The sequence below is a fragment of the Cyanistes caeruleus genome, chromosome 5 (genome assembly GCF_971803275.1).
Source record: "Cyanistes caeruleus chromosome 5, bCyaCae1.hap1.1, whole genome shotgun sequence".
NCBI lineage: Eukaryota > Metazoa > Chordata > Aves > Passeriformes > Paridae > Cyanistes > Cyanistes caeruleus.
Genome location: NC_141705.1, coordinates 9,310,604 through 9,327,016, shown reverse-complemented (window position 1 = coordinate 9,327,016; position 16,413 = coordinate 9,310,604). Strand labels below are relative to the sequence as shown.

The 16,413-nt window shown below is 41.5% G+C and overlaps 1 protein-coding gene across 3 annotated transcripts in view; it reads right to left on the bottom strand.

Moving 5' to 3' along the window:
* Nucleotides 1-16,349, bottom strand: part of SH3BP2 (SH3 domain binding protein 2) — a 62,794-nt gene extending 46,445 nt beyond the window's left edge. Inside the window, exon 1 of one of the 3 annotated variants that reach the window (XM_086889438.1) lies at nt 15,841-16,349. The gene's annotated coding sequence lies outside the window, so the exon portion shown is untranslated. Of the gene's footprint in view, nt 1-14,679; nt 14,755-15,840 lie in introns of those variants that run through there. The other 2 variants (XM_086889441.1, XM_023925615.2) reach the window with 2 other exon arrangements.
* Between the last annotated feature and the right edge of the window lie 64 nt (nt 16,350-16,413).

Below are 16,413 nucleotides of genomic sequence, written 5' to 3'. Positions count from 1 at the left end.
CCTGACCAGCCATAACGTGCCTCTGTTGAGGCAAAAGTGTCCTATGCCCGGTCAATATTTCAAAAGAGCTACTCAGCTTACCCAAATGCACCTCCCTATTCTTTATCAAATTACTAGGGTACATTCCCTAGATTTCCATTGGTTTTGAAGGAAGCTTTATTTGCAAATGAAGTATCTCCACTTAGCTTCCTCAATTATGGTGTATTAACCTGACTCTTGCTCAATGGGCTTAATTCAAATGCCTAACAATTTGCATTTTTTTTGCCATTTGAGATGCCTTGAGGTATCCTGAGCTTTCCCAAGGAGCTGACAGCTGTGAAATAGGAGCTGCACAAGGCACCCCTGTCCTTGGAGCTGCAGCTGCAGATATGGCCTCACTGCTCAGAGCACTTCCAATGGTGCTTGGTACCCACACTTAGGCAGCCAGGAGTTCCATGCGTCCATGTGCTCTCTGTCTTCTCCCCTCTACTGAAAATCAGTATACTTGATTTCTAAGAACCACGCCAAGCCTAGGTTCTGCTCCTGTGCTGAAGGCAGGGTGCATTAGCCATTTCTTCCCCTTCTCAGAGGAGACCTTATCAGTCTCTACAACTTCCTGAAAGGTGGTTGTGGTCAGGTGGGGGTCGATCTCTTTCTCCAGGCAGCAACTGACAGAACCAGAGGACACAGTCTCAAACTGTGCCAAGGGAAATATTGGTTGAGTATTAGGAAAAAGATTTTTACAGAAAGAGTGATAAAATACTGGAGTGGTCTGCCCAGGGAGGTGGTGGAGTCACCATCTCTGGATGTGTTTAAAAACAGACTGGTTGTGACACTCAGTGTCATGGTTTAGCTGAGGTGTTAGGGCAGGGGTTGGACTCGATGATCTTGAGGGTCTCTTCCAATCTCCTTCTGTGTGATTCTGTAATTCTTTGTATCTCTGGCCTGTGCAAAAAGCCCCTCCTCTGCTTTCTCCAGTGACACAGTGGTCACAGACTGTGGTGAACTTCATGATCTCAGGATCTGGCAGGGTGATGCAAACCCACAGCATGACCTCAAGGCTTTCTGGACATCATAGGCTTGGTTACCTCCTCTCTGAAACATGTTCAGCTTGTCAGGGGATCAGTCAGTGCACCAGCAGCACCCACAGGCAGCTCTCTCACACAAATATCCTAAACATCATAAATTCCCTCAACCCAAACATGAGCTGCTTATCACAGAAATGTTTTCCATCACAGCTGAAAACCTCCATACAGGAACAGATGGTCTCAGCAAACAATTATTGAGGCCTGGTGCCTTTTAGGTCGCAGGTAGATCAGGCCTGCTATGTGTGAGTGGCCTTTTTTCCTGGAAGCCCCCTCCTGAGAGGATTGTTTTGTAGCTGTCAGAGACAGGTTTTCAAAACAGGCTGCCACGGGGTGGGTGACTGCCAGCGTATGGCAGAAATCTATTAGAAGAAGAAGCTGGGAGTAAAGATAGCAAGTAGAAAATTTAGACATGCATTAAGAATAAAATAAACCCTAGCTACCACAGAAGGCCCATTAATCAAAGCAAATTATAAATCTGCTGACAACAATGCAGAAAATGCAGAAGTCCTAAGGAGTTTTAATTTATATTTGGAGGAAGGAATATGATATTTCCACATCACATGAAGATGATGAACTGTGGTCAAGTTAGCAAATAAGTCAGATGATGATAAAAGGCATCTCTTGGGGTACTGTTAAATAAGCCAACCTGCATTATTTGCACGCAGGAAGTGTGAAAAAGCAGACTGTGGCCTACTGTTACTTCTTGATAGATTTTGGCATTAACAAAATTAAATGCAGGTAGAAATTTCAAGACCAGAGGAGTGCAACTGTTGTGCCAACAATAAAAATATGCAGATATATTGGGGGGAGATTTGTGCAAATAAACAAACAGTTTGTTCACCTCAGGTAAAATAGTGGTAAAATAGATAAAGAATCTGATGAAAGGACAAGGATGTATTCAGTGTTTCAGCCTTGACACCCTGATAGAGATTGGGTGATACAAAGCTCAAATAATCCAAACATTGCACAGTTTCAGAAATAGCTGAAAGATTTCAAGAAGTCCTCAGTGAGGCTCATCATGAAATGGTATGGAAGTAAAAATAAAATAACCATGGAAAAATTTGTAGCTGATACAAAGATTGAGTCCTAAATAAAGATGAATCCAAGATATTTTTATTAGTGGTATGGACCATAACATATATAGAGTGGAACAAACTAGCTAAGGAAATAAATGCTCCTTCTGTTGATATTTGGAGATTAAGACCAGGTGCCAGATTGTTCTGGTAATGATACCTCAGGTAAGCATAAAATATGCTAAATTTCACTAGCACAAATTATCTCTTAAACAAACACACCTTTCTGACTGAGTGCTGACATTTGCATGAACATTTGCACAGCATTACAGCTATGATTGAAAAGCCCCAGCACCTTCTGGAACATCTTCTAGAACATGTTTTCTGCCCTCCAATATTTGTTATCCTTTTCGGGGCACTTGAGGACTTGAGAATTTCTCTGAGAATTTCCTTGCATAAAACTAAACCTGTTATCACCTCTCAGGCAATTTGCTACAAATTGCTAGAGATTTCTCTAAACCAGATTAGATGTCATGGTAACAAGGCTTTGGCACCAGCAGGTCCTTTTCCCCTCGGATCTAACGCTTCCATCTGGTGAACAGCCTGCTGTCAGCACAGCCATGCAGCATCCTGGCTGGTGAAAGTACAGTGCCACTGGCAAATAAACACCCAAAAGGACACATCCTCTATTTCCTGCAGAGGCTTCCCTTCTCCCACATGGACATCCTCTTCTTTGAAGACTGTTGTACAGAGTTTCTCCACCACTGCTCCTTTAGGCTTCAGGTTTACCAACATTCATTTTGCTTTTTCATAAATATTTCAGATCAATTTGATATACTTTATTCTTTTCGCCGAATGTTCCTATGCATTTTCATTCCAGTGTTCCACAATCTGTTTCTAAATCATATTTTATGCTCTTAAAGGACAACTAAAAGTCAAAAGAAGGAGAATTATTCATAAGTACTCATCCGTGTTCAACCCTTACGTAAGTGATCATAGCTTTGATGAATAGCATTGCATTTTCTTTCCTCTATGTTTTATATCCATGTGAAGATAACCCACTTAGAGATGTCTGTCTTAAGCCTGCTTTATACTCTGCTTTTTACACCGCTGTCTACACTGCTTAATCTTTCCCTTGGAATATATGTTTGCCAACACTGGCAGCTACATTAGAAGCAATACACAAAATACTTTTTAGTTCTGGTATTGCAAAATAAAAGCCATCTCTGAGCAGCATTAAGTAATTTTAATATTAGAAGTCATTAAATACATGTGATCTAGATTATCTAGGGTAGAAAATATGTACTCTACCAGTAAATAATATGGGTGAAATTTGGCCTTTTTCACTTGTATATCCTATACTATGGGTCTCCAGGACACATAATGATGCGGGTTAGCAATGGCACATGCAAGCAATGAGAGTGCTACAGTGATTTTATGGGCAGCATGGAGAATATATTCACAAAGACAATGTGCTACTGTGTAGAAATATCAGAGCTGGCTCTGAACAAACTGGCTCAGAAAGCAGATGCCAAGTGACTCCATAAGTATTGATTTCCACTTGGGCTGATTAGTCCAGATCATACACAGGCCAAATCAGCTGCACAGAGCTCTGTGACTCTTCACGTGGGTTTGTTCCTCAGCTCGCTCTCTGGGAGCCAGCTCTGCTTGTGCTGTTTGAAAATCCATTGTGCCACAAAAGCCTACATTTGCTGCTGCACAGCAAGTCTCTGTGAGGTTTACAGAGTGGCTATAAACCCTTTTTTGGGGGAAATGGAGCCTGGAGGCCGCAGGAGGATGGTATGTTTTATATGCACCATATGTGATGAAGTGTGTGCAGAATCCCACAGGCAGAAACTGCAATCAGTGTCTGGTTCTTCTTCCCAGCATCTCCTCTCATGAGCATATGGACAGGAGGGGTTTGTACCACCCCAGACATACAAAGCAAAACTTGAACCTGGATTTCCCACAGTGTCACTGCAAACACTGCCACCACCACTAATGGGACAGAATACTGGGGAAAAAGCTGTCAGATTCATTTCCAACATGGAACAAGCTGTGTCCCACTAATACTGACTGGTGCCCAAGGACAGGTGTGTTTCAGGACATTGGCTACCACGCAATTCACGTACTCCCAGAGCTGGGAACTTATTCCTTGGACTCAGAGCAGTGCTGAGTTTGCCAGTGAAAGTATTTCCCTACAAAGTGGGGTTGGGCAATGCTCAGCCTCAGGCTGACATTTCCAATCTTGCAATATCACCTGGACTGTCCCTGAAAGCTGAGAACTGCTTCATAGGGACACCTGAGGTTCAGGTGAGGTTTGTCCTCACCTTGCCACATGCCAGACAGCTTCCTCATTGCCATTAACCACTGGGACACGCTGCTGCTTCGGCCGACTCTACAGCACCAGCTTTCAAACTGGCCTGTGCAGCTCCTGTGGACAACATTCTCCTACCCTCTGGGTATTTCAGACCAGCTGAAAGCTTGCTTGAGGTGTTCTTGTGTTAGGGATAGCCATTTCTTTAAAATTAAAATTAGGAAGCTACTTTGAAACCACCCATGTCTCCAGAGAGATCAAGTAAAAATAAATACTTAGAAAATTCAAGCCAGACAACAAAACTGAAAAACACTGACAAAACATTAAACTTGAATGCTGTTTATTGATTATCTTCATCCACTGAAGCTTAGATTTTGCATCTATGTATAACTTAAGAAGAAATACGAACATATAAATGGAATTGAAGTACATGCTAGTTATTGGCTTCTTTCTTCCTGAGACCAGGCCAAATGACAGTCTGATGTTCTGCAACAATAATGAGTAGAGGAAACCAATTCCCCATATTTGCCTTTGAGAGGCTTTGGAAGAACTCACTACATGAAGGAATCTTTGATTTCATCCAGAAGAGAACATCACAAATAAAGCACCAAGAACTGTTTCTATCAGGAAGAAATCAGCCCATGAAGATTTTGATAGTTTTCTGTCTCTTGAAAATTCCAGAAAACGAGATTCAGGACATTGAGGTCAGGACACACCCTCACATCTCAGATAAGCAAGTGTACATCTGTGTTTTCTTACAGAATGGGAGATAACACAGCAGCTGTGCCAAACCCCTGCATGGAAGAGTCTGCCTTGACAGAAACCATTAAACCTTTCTCTCAGCGCTACCTTTCCTGTCCACTGCAATTGTCAGTGCTGCCACCCTGACCCATGTGTGCTATCCAGTGACACCAGTGGTGTGCTGAGGTGTGACACAGCCAGCTCACATCCTGCAGAGCTGGAACCCAGCTGGAACCAAGACCCCTTGGAAATCAAAAGACAGAAAATATGAGTAATATTATACTCCTAAAACATAAAACATAACAATAAAATGTGAAGAAAAGCTGTAGGAGAGAATTCAGAACTAAATATTGGTGACCAGGCATGACTAATCCGCCTGGTGACAAGGTATGAGACATATTTACAGGACGTTAAGAGCCATATATTGGCCACACAAGTTTGGTGTCCAAATTAACCAGACTTCATGAAAAGCAGCTGTACCTGAAATGACCAGCATTATGACCGTGAGAGAGGGGAAATCTCTAAAGTAGACTGAGGATACTCAGTCTTCCATCAAATTATCTGAAAGAATAAGACACTGGGAAATGCTTTAAACAGACTTAGAGAGGAGAAAAAATAAAGGTGATGGAGTCTGGGGACAAACTGATCTTTGTGGTAGCTGCTTAGGGCCAGAGTCTGAGTAGCTTTAGAGACTGAATTATCCTCCACTCTTAACAAATTATTCCCTTCAAGTTATGCCTCAACATCATCTAGGCAGTATTTCAGTATGTGCTTTGTGAGCAGAGACTTTTGATGTCCAGAGTGTCAATCCAGGGCTTTTCAGAAGGCACTGCTATCATTACAAAGAATATGTTAAGGGAAAAACCCACCTTCATAAAACCCCCTCACACACAAGAGCAACAGGAAAGCCTAGCTTAAACCACACCTCATAAAATTATTTACAGTAACTGAGTCTGAGGCCAAGGGAGTTATTCCACACTTCTACCATCACAGCTGTGATAGTTCAGTCTTTGGAGACTTGAAACACTATCTTGTTTCAAAGGGAAATCACTGAATCTCAAGCTGTAGGGTTTCATATCTTGATGCAGATAGAAAGGCCAAGCAAAACAAACATCAGAAAAGATCCTGAGAATCAGCAGAAACTACATGATATCCTTCCCTTATTAATTCATGTTTATTTTAACTGTCTTTCTTCCTGACTTTTTTCCTAGACAAAAAGGCTTATAACCAGAGACTCAGCACCTTTTATTCTTACTTCTGTTTCACTTCCAGTTAAGGGCATTAATAATCCCTAGCTGTTTGGTGGTCTTGAACTTTTTCCTAGATAAAACACACAAGCCTTAAAAATGGAAAGTTTTGGCTGAAAAACCTTTCTGTCATATCCAGCCTAAACCTCACCTGACACAGGCCATTCCCTTAGGTCCTGCCACTGTCACCAGAGATAAGAGATGAATGTCTGCCCGTCCTCTTCCTCTCGCATGGAAGGTGTATCTGCTCCCCTCAGTCTCCCCCATACTGAACAGACCAAGTGCCTCAGCCCCTCCTCACACAGCTTCCCCTCAAGGCCCTTCACCATCTTTGTTGCCCTCCTTTGGGCACTCTCTAATATTTTAATGTCTTTCTTATACTGGGGTGACCAAAACTGCACACAATATTCAAGATGAGGCACACTAATACCAGCAGGAGAGAACACACACACAGGGATGCAGGTGAAAGGCCACGGAAATGATCCCACAGCCAAATGCATGGATATAATGGAATGGACATGGAATGATCTGGAAACTGAGACTGAGGGTCTGACAGGCTTTAGGGGCAGGGCTGGTGGTAGCTGTCAAGCACTCACTCCCACAATGGGAGCCTCACCCTCCTCACTGGCAGTAACATCTAGAGCTCACTTCATGCAAGTGCAAAAGAACCCCGTGCCAGAAAGATCCCTGCCAAGGCACTGTGGAGCCGTGTGGCACCGTAGTGCAGGGACAGGAACTGCTGCAAACACAGCAAGTTACACGGGGAGAGAAAGATGGGGATAGAAGGGAGGAAGAGGCGGTGACACGGCAGCTTTGCTGGACCTGGGAGTGGCTCTGGCTGCCCCACTCTCCAGCTAAGGGTTAGAAGTGTCCTCATGGGGAATGAATGCAGGTAAAGAGCAGACTGTAATTTCACCCCTTAATTTACCACGTACTAACTGACCATGATAAATAGTCTTTCTTGCTGTCTAAAAATACATGCCATGCTAAACCACATCTTAAACAAGTGATTAAGTCAAAAAGACTAGATTCTTCTCTGGCATCTTGGATTAAGCACCCAACATACTCTCTAAAAATTATACAATGTGGGTGTACAGTAAATGAGTTTTACTAATATGTTCCATTCAGTTGTTATTATGAAAAAGGAAATTATCAACAGCTAAAACATTTTTCATTAGTTTCCAATATTTTTCTTCCTTCTTAAAAGTGACTTGCTCAAATAATCTTCACAGCCCACACACATCCACCTTTCAAAAAAGTAACGAAACATCAGCCCAGGCTTGACTTGTTGGCCTCACTTCTACTATTTGTAGTGACAGTCTTCTTATTTTTGGATTGTGGCTTTTAAATTTGAAACTAAGAATGGCAGCCACCCCCAGAGTACCATTTGCGTAGGGGGAATGTTTAGTACACAAAACTGTCTCTGACCCTTCCTCCTATCACTCACTCCGCCTACACCTCTCATCCTCCAAGTCATTTTTCTGTGAAGATCAGTGAGACATAAAGCAGCTCTTGGTTAGCAGCATTAATAGGAGGAAGTTCAGTCAGGCATGTTAGCTTGTGACTCCTCGTTTCACGCAGCAAACGACAGGGTGGTGCTTCACAGCAGTCAGGTCCTGTCCTAGAAATAGGTGTGCAAGGGAACAGCTTATTCTTTTCAACAATATTAACTAAATCAAAGGAATCATAGTTCTATGGGAATGTCCTGACTAGAGCATATCAGTTTTCCACAGAGTTCCCTAGCAGTGCTCAATGATAAAATAATTATGAGGAAGGCACAACAAAACATCAGATGCAAAATTAGAAAACAACTTCCCCATAAGTGAGACTTCCTTTGGTAGATACTTCTCTCACACCCAGAAATATTTGTGTATCTCTGAAAAAAATCTCTTATCCCATCTACTGTCCTGGCATGGTAGATTTGTTTTCAGCATTGTGGACTCTGAGCACTGAATCCTGCTGCACTTTTGGCCTCAGCAAAATCCCAAAGCAGGGATTTGAGTTGGGATTCCTGAGCACAGGAATCTGAGAACACATCTGCTCCACATCGTGTCACTGTGCACACCATCCCCATGACCAATCACTTCCATTGCCTGCTTTAGAGCTCTCTTTATACTGTGGATTCTTTAGGCATGAGTATAGCTACAAAGAACATGCCATTCCTTTGTCTGTGGCACTGTATCTTCCAGCCCTTTATCCTGCCAAGGATTTAGGTAGTTTTTCTGTCTGGTTCTCCACACTGGGACAGCATTTTCCATAGTCAACACAGGGAAATATTCAGAGTTGAGTAGTAAACGATGACAAGGAGTACAGGAAATGATGGGATAAATTAATAGTTCAAATATTTTATTTCCCTTTTATAACCTGAGTATTTCTTTGCCTATTGCATAGCTCATTCACCCCAAAGAGCTGGATTCCTCCACAGTTCTTCCCAACACTCAACAATCCTGTTAAATGTGAACTATGTATTTTTGCCATTTTCTTTAAGTCATCTTTTCTTAAGCTGTCAGAAAAAAAAAGTTTAAGATCCTCATCAGTGTGAGCTTTGCTCAGTGTAACGTTGCACCAGGAGGCACAAAGAGGACCTTGCCTACTCCCTTTAATGGTCTCCCAGCACACCTGAAATATAGGAATGTCCTGTTGTATCCACAGGGGCATCTCCTAACTGACAAGAGATATTAGCTAAGCACCTCAGAAAGTTTCTCCACTGAAGGGGAATCCCAGGACAGCCCTTCTGATCCATCAGAGAGGAGGTAAGGCAATATTTCAGAAACAGCTCATTTTTCTAATATGTGTTTTAAATTTTTAACCACATCTCTTGTTGATGAAGGATATGGATTATTGGAAGCAACAGAATCGACACATTTTACTCTTGAAAAAAATGATGCACTTTACTAATTTTCTAATGAAAGCTTCTATTGTCAGCTCAAAATACGTGCTATTTTGAAAAACAGCATGTGAGCCATATATCAGTTGTCATACACAAACGCTGCACTTGCACATTAAACAGCACTTTTTCTGGCAGTGGAAATAAGACCCACTTTGTTTCTAAAGTTGTTTGTTTTGAATTTTTGAGATGTGAAGGCTCTCAGCTGGAGTTTCAAGAGGTGGGTTGGCAAGAGTCGAAGTTAGGAAATTACAGGGGTTTAAGGCTCAGGTTGACAAGGGCTGTGATGTAGGGTTAAGGTGGATGTGAAAGGCTTTACGAAGGTGGGGCTTGTGCCAATATGAAATCCATATCTAATTCTAGGACTTCACTTTACAGAAGTTTCGATAGCAAGATTAATCAGGATTTTTGTTGGGCCAACAGCGGCTGATGAAGAAAGATCAGTACTGGAGTGAGAAGAAGCCCTTACTAAATTTAGGACGGGTGCCAAGAGAAGCATGAATCCAACACCACTGCACACCCTTGCTTAGTTAACACAGTGAGGCCTTCCAGCCTTATAAAAACCAAAGAGGCCACATCTCTGATCAAACCCTGCAACCCTTGCCAGATCCAAAAACAACTAAAATTCTCTGATTTTGTTTGCCTGCATCCTCTTCCATCACCAAAATGTTAAGGTAAACTGTCTCCCAGCAGACCCACACACCTTCAGTTATTCCCAAATAAAAACCTAATTTAGTCTGTGTGGCAAATTTAACTCCAGGATGTGTTTTTATCCCATCCTGAATTGCAGTCACTCTGGTGACCCAAAAATCAATTTAAATTAGTATTTAATTTCACTGGTTCCTGCCCACCCCAGATACTGGAGTTAAGTGGGGTTGATATGACAGACTTTACATGGTGTCTGAAAGCAGTTGATAAGCTGGTTTAGCGTTGGTGCTAAGATCACAGTTTTAGGCAGCAAGGACCAGGGATTTCAGTCTGTGGCTGTCTCCAGCAGAAATCTGTCTGGCTTCAACCCAGGCCACATCACTAATTTCAGGTCTGGGGCTAGAAAAGGTCAAGACATTCCAAGAAATTGGAGAGTCTACCAATGCTGGAGCACCTCCTCTACCAAAATCAAGCAATCACTAGTCTAAATGTTTCTGGCCATCATCACTAAAGGCCTCTTTTGTGGTGCTTGATATGCACAACTCTATAAATAGACTTCATTATGAGACACCTAGGAATAAAATCTCGGTGACAAAATACACCTGTTCTTTTGAATAATTACAATATTATTTTAAAAATTACTTAGAAAAATATCAAGGTGATGAAGTCCAGGCCTCAAAAATTTGAGAACATAAGTAAACAATTAATTAAATTCATTAAGTGCACAGATACAAGTGAATTATAATTCAGACTTTAACTGCATGACAGAATAATGGGATTTTTTTTGAGTTATTGAATGCATTTGGTGAATATTCCTCCTCAGCATAAGGAGAAATGTATCAGGGATGGAGAGCTAATAATGTACAATTACCAGGGTTCTTACCTTCCAGTCTAAAAGATTGTAAAATATCTAGTAAATGGGGAAAAATTTTCCAGAAAGGAGAAAAAGCCCATCACAATTAAAGAAAACAGAATCTGAACATGCAAAAGAGTGTGCTCACTAAAATCATCAAATCATTAAAATGATGTGTCCAGATCAGAGACACTAGCTGTCAGAGATAACAGCACTACCTGAAATCACAAGAGTATTGTGAAGATAATTCATTCCAATTGGTGAATGCATATTGATTCAGATATCATAAAGACAATCACAAGAACGCCTGCAAATAAATACATCAATTCTGAGCTGGATATATAAAATATATGTTCGCAAGAGGAATAATAAAGAAATACTGGCAAAGTACAGTCTCTTATCTGATGGGGGGAAATAGCAAGTAAGAAAATAATTTAAAACGCCCACCTAAGTGCCTTTCTGCAGATATTCTGGTATCTTATTTTTTAAAAAAAGAAGACATAAGACTATTCCAGGAAACATGTAAAGAATATTAAAAGAAATTTAGGTGTCAAAGTTAGCAACCAATCACTCAAGCTGAACCAGGAAAAAAAACCCTAAAACTAAGAATAAAGCATTGAGAAGATCTGCATACTTAAAAAAAGACAGGCTCATTTTCTGTGCTGAATAAGGACACAGTGGAAATAACAGAATCTGTGGCACATTTCTACGCCAAAGTGACATCAGCACCTTTGTGGATGAAACGCTTCAGTGCCCAGCACTTGTAGCTTGATGTGCCTCACATAACCCATGGGTCCAGGCCAACACACTCATGAAACCATGAGAACTCTTGGTCACAGTCCTTTCCAAAGTAATTTTCTTTGCAAAAAGATCAAACAAGCACTTTGGTCATTCCTATGGCCATGTTGCATCAGTAATACCTACGAGAAGCAACTATGTCTGATCTAAACAAGCTTGAATTTCTCTGCCTTGTTGTGAGGACAATGAGGTATTCATGGTCCCTACTCTTGAAAGTGGCTGTTGTCAGAACTAATTAATGTGTACTACATAATTCTGCTAAGGCTGACAAAATTGCTTAATAAAACTGAATTCATGAGTGGCTTATGACTATGATTTACTCAGGACTTCCATTAAATTTTAACAAAAACTATAGAATATGATGGATATTAACCCAGGTTTTAGGGAAGGACAGGATCTACAAAGTACAGCATTGAAAATGGACAGTGTTTGCAAAGAATGTACAGCTTTCCAGCTGGATCCAGAAACTGGAGCAGTTGAGAGCATATCAGGAATGTTTACTTTCTATTACGAAGACGAACAAACTGATATGTCCATAAATACTAAACATATCAATGAGGAAAAAAAATTTATATGTTTTGCTACTGTGATAAGAAATGTTCTAGACCCAGGCAGCTTCTTCATCCTCCAACTGACTGTAAGGATGAGGGTTGTGCACAGTCCATGGAAAATTCTTTACTATAAACTTCACAGAGGTAGCTCTGGAGCCTCATACACAAAATGCGCTGGCAATTCTGATGTGTGAGAGTGCTCTCAGGCAAAAAGCAATAGTTTAGCATAGGGAAAAATTTGGTAAATTTTGTCCTCTAGAGTAACTGGAGTTTCTTGAATCCTACCTAAGCATAAAAGTCCAGAGAAGCTGATTTTAGCCATGGGATGGATGGTGGTGGTGTCTCCTTCCTACCTCCAGGCTGGTCTATGATGTGAGAAATGCTCCAAATCTTGGGTGCTTCCTTCCCCTTTAGCGTGGGATGTCACCCTAATACACAGATTTGGTAGCTCTGGCTCCAAAAACTGGAAATAACTTTCAGCAGCAATCCCGCCCTAATACGTTCAAGCATCAAGTTCTTGAACTCAATGCACTTGGTTGACTTTTAACTGAAAACCCAACATGGATGACCAGCAAATCCATGTAATGTAAGTAATTCTTTAGTAGTTATTAACAGTAGTAGTGTAGTGAAACCCAAAGAACTTAATTTTTAAATTCAGACATAATTATTCTAGATGCTGTACAGTGAAAAATATTGGCTCCTGTGTCAAAGAGTTACATGTGCCAAAGCAACATGGAACACAGAAGGATAAAAAAAAAAGAGAAATATGAGAAAATAAACAGGTAATTGGTGTGACAGCATCAGCAGGCCAGCATGGGGACTGGTCTGCTTCTGGGGGGAGGCAGCACAGGAGAGGAATGTTAATGACAAACCAGCAGCAAGATGATGATGAATCTTGGTAAGTAATTACAAGATGGAGAAAGGGTAGACCAGACAAAAGCCACTCAGAAATCTAATGAATAGGCAAGGGAAGCATCACAGGTCACTTGAAAGCAAGAGTCAGTTACTAATTTTTCCCTGCCTTGAACTTGTTTGACTTCAGAGCGAGCACACTGGTCAGGACTTCCAGAAACAGCTTCAGCAACTCATTCTTTAGATGTCTAGTCTGAGATTCTTTCAAAGAGACCTATCTCACCTGCTTTTGAAAATTAGCTCTGTGGCTTATATTGGATGCCAACAGACTCAGCTATTCACCCCCAAATCTGAAGTAACTTCTGATATTCTTGGCTTATATAACACCCCTTTGAAGGAAACAAAAATGCTTGCCTGAGTTGATTGTCTCACTAGTTAGTGAATGCATGTGTGATGGATGAAAGGATTTCAAGAATGAACAATTATAAACATATATTGACCACTGACTGCAAAAGGCTGGAGTGCACCTCTGAGCAGTTGCACTAGGAAAGGTGAGTGATATACAATATCTATCTTTATATAAATATGGAGGCAAATAAGGCCAAAGCTAGAATATTAAGGACAAATGAAAGTGTGCCCAAAGATCACATTTTATTTTCCAGCTATATTTGAGATTTTGAATCTACTTATTCAATAAAGTAAAACATTATTTCCCAGGGAATCAGAGAAGAATAGAATCGCAATTTTCCAGTCACATCAGGATATCAGTACAGGTGAGAAAATTCACGTTTTATAGATCACTCAATTCTAGGAAGTCAGTGCCATGTGAATATCAAAGAAACTTCCTTCTATGCTATTTCTCTATCCTGATTTTAAATTAAGCACTAGAGAAGATTGCTGCACATTAGTTATGTTTCTCATATGAGTAATAAAGAACTAATCATACACATTTACAACATTACCAAAGCAATTACAGAAGCTAAATTATAAGTGAAGTCTATTTTATTAATGACTATGACTCAGAACAATTCCACAATCTCTTCTGCTTACAAAGTCTAATAAATGAGTGCCCTATACTCTGATCTCATGACACCCCACCTGAAGGAATGTGTTCAGCTCTGGGGCCCCAAAATAAGAAAAACATGGAGCCTACAGCTGGTGTTTTGGCCATGGAGCTCTGTGTGCTGGAGCCCATCCAGAGGAGGGCTATGAAGATGCTCTGAGGGCTGGAGCATCTCTCCTATGGAGATGGGCTGAGAGGGTTGGGGTTGTTCAGCCTGGACAGGGCTCTGGGGAAACCTTGCATCACCTTCCAGTACCTAAAGGGACCTATAAGAGGGACTTACAAGGACATCAAAAGGGCATAGTAATAAGACAAGGGGGAATGGCTGTCCATTGAAATAGGGTAGATTGAGATTAAATATAAATTTAGGGAAGAAATTCTTCACTGTGAGGATGGTGAGGCACTGGTACATGTTACTCAGGGAAGTTGTGGCTGATCCTTCCCTGGAAGTGTTCAAGGTCAGGTTGGATGGGACTTTGAGCAGCCTGGTCTTGGGGAAATTATCTCTGCCCATGGCAGGGGTTTGGAACTAAATGACCCTTAAAATCCCTTCCAACTCAAGCCATTGTAGGATTCTATGATCTCATTATGTGAAAGAGGTTATTACTATGCCTCAATGTTCCCTGTGACATGACTCAGTACCTTGCTCTACAGGATCAAGCAACTCCTGGGGTTGGAAGAATTGTTTCACCTTGTTGAGCTTCGCATGGCATTTTCCTACAAAATTTGACAAGATTTATAAACATGCATTTTCATTTCAGTAAACACTTGCACTTCTTTTCTGGCACGGATTTTAATGTTTTTACAACCATTGGGGAATGCATTTTCACAAAGGGCAATGCTTTTAGGAAAAGATTGGTACAAAGGGGAAAGGAGAATTTAAAAGATAGTGAAGTGTGCTCCATAAATCTGTTGTTTTTCTGTCTCAGGAATTTCTTCAGCTTGCACCTCAGGTGACATTTACTTCAATTGTCTTAAAGAGAGCAAGGAGATGATGCATCAAATAGATGATGAGCTCACATAGCAACGGTGATTCAGTAAAAGGTCAGCTTTATACCATACATAGGCAACATAAAGGCTTTATCCCACTGCTAATGAAGTCAACATCAAAAGTCCCATGGACTTCAAAGTGCCAGGGAGGAGACTCTTACTCCGGGATGCTTAACAATGCCTCATGAGATATCCAGACAACAGCTCACCCACTGAAAGACATCCCTGCCACAGTTGCTAACAACATAGACTGCTCATAATGTAGCTTTACTGCAAGCCTATAGGTGTTGACATTTTGGTCATGGAGCTATATGTGGTGGAACATAATCGCAGGTCCAAAAGGCCCTAGAATTCCACAGAAAGAACAATAAAATACCAAAGCAATGAAATAATTGTATCTACTCACTTAATTTCATAGTAGCACATTAAAAAAAAAAAAAAAAAGGACTAAAGGATTTGGAAAGAACACTCTGTAATATGAATTTTTTATTTCTTTAGCTATTTTTGTCTCTTTCTGCTGCCTGTGTAACACATTGCATGAATCTGTGTGCACATTCTGCTTGCTTCCCTCAGGCTGAATTGACTTGATCATTATCTACAAGAGGAGACGTCTGTACAGATTATTAAGTCTGACTGCAGGGTCTGAAATTGCCAATTAAAATACGGATGAGATAAAGGAGAACACCAGCAATTACATCACCGTCTCCAGGAACGATGGCTTAGCTCTCGGTGCTACGACCCGGGGACTTACTACGCTTGTCAAAGGGTTAGGAAGTAGTTAGGAGGAAACCAAGATTAGGGTAACCCTCTTACCTGTTCTGCCATCAAACCAGCGCTTAGCGGGGGGAAGTTTCCGTGCCTGTGATTAACCCACGATGAGAGATGGCTCGGCAGAGCCGCACGGCGTTTCCCGAGGCAATTGCACCACCTGCAGACCGCGCTCGGAGCAGCCTCGGCTGTGCGAGGGGGGCAGCCCGGGGCTCCATCAGGGCTCTTCCTTCTCTCCTGTGTCCATGTAGCCATACACAGCTCCCCCCTTTTCTATTCCTTCCCGGATAATACTTCCCCCCTGCTTGTGCTCTTCTCAGTCGGTTGTTTCCCAGCCCTTCCCACCTGGTCCCTGCCCCTCTCCATCCTGCACATCCACTTTGGGATACCATTTCATTCCTCCCGCTCCACCAGGCTGGAGGTGGGGGAAACCACAGGGTACGAGAGCACTGTTCCCCCTGTGCTTTCCTGCACTTTGTACTTCTCAAGGCCTCAAAAGCGTTGGAACACCCCATTCAGGGAAACACCACTTATCAGCTTAGCTAATTAAAAAATTAGTGTTGCTTGCTGAAACAATAAATAGCAAATTGATGATTGATTGACAGCTGTAAGCTGGTG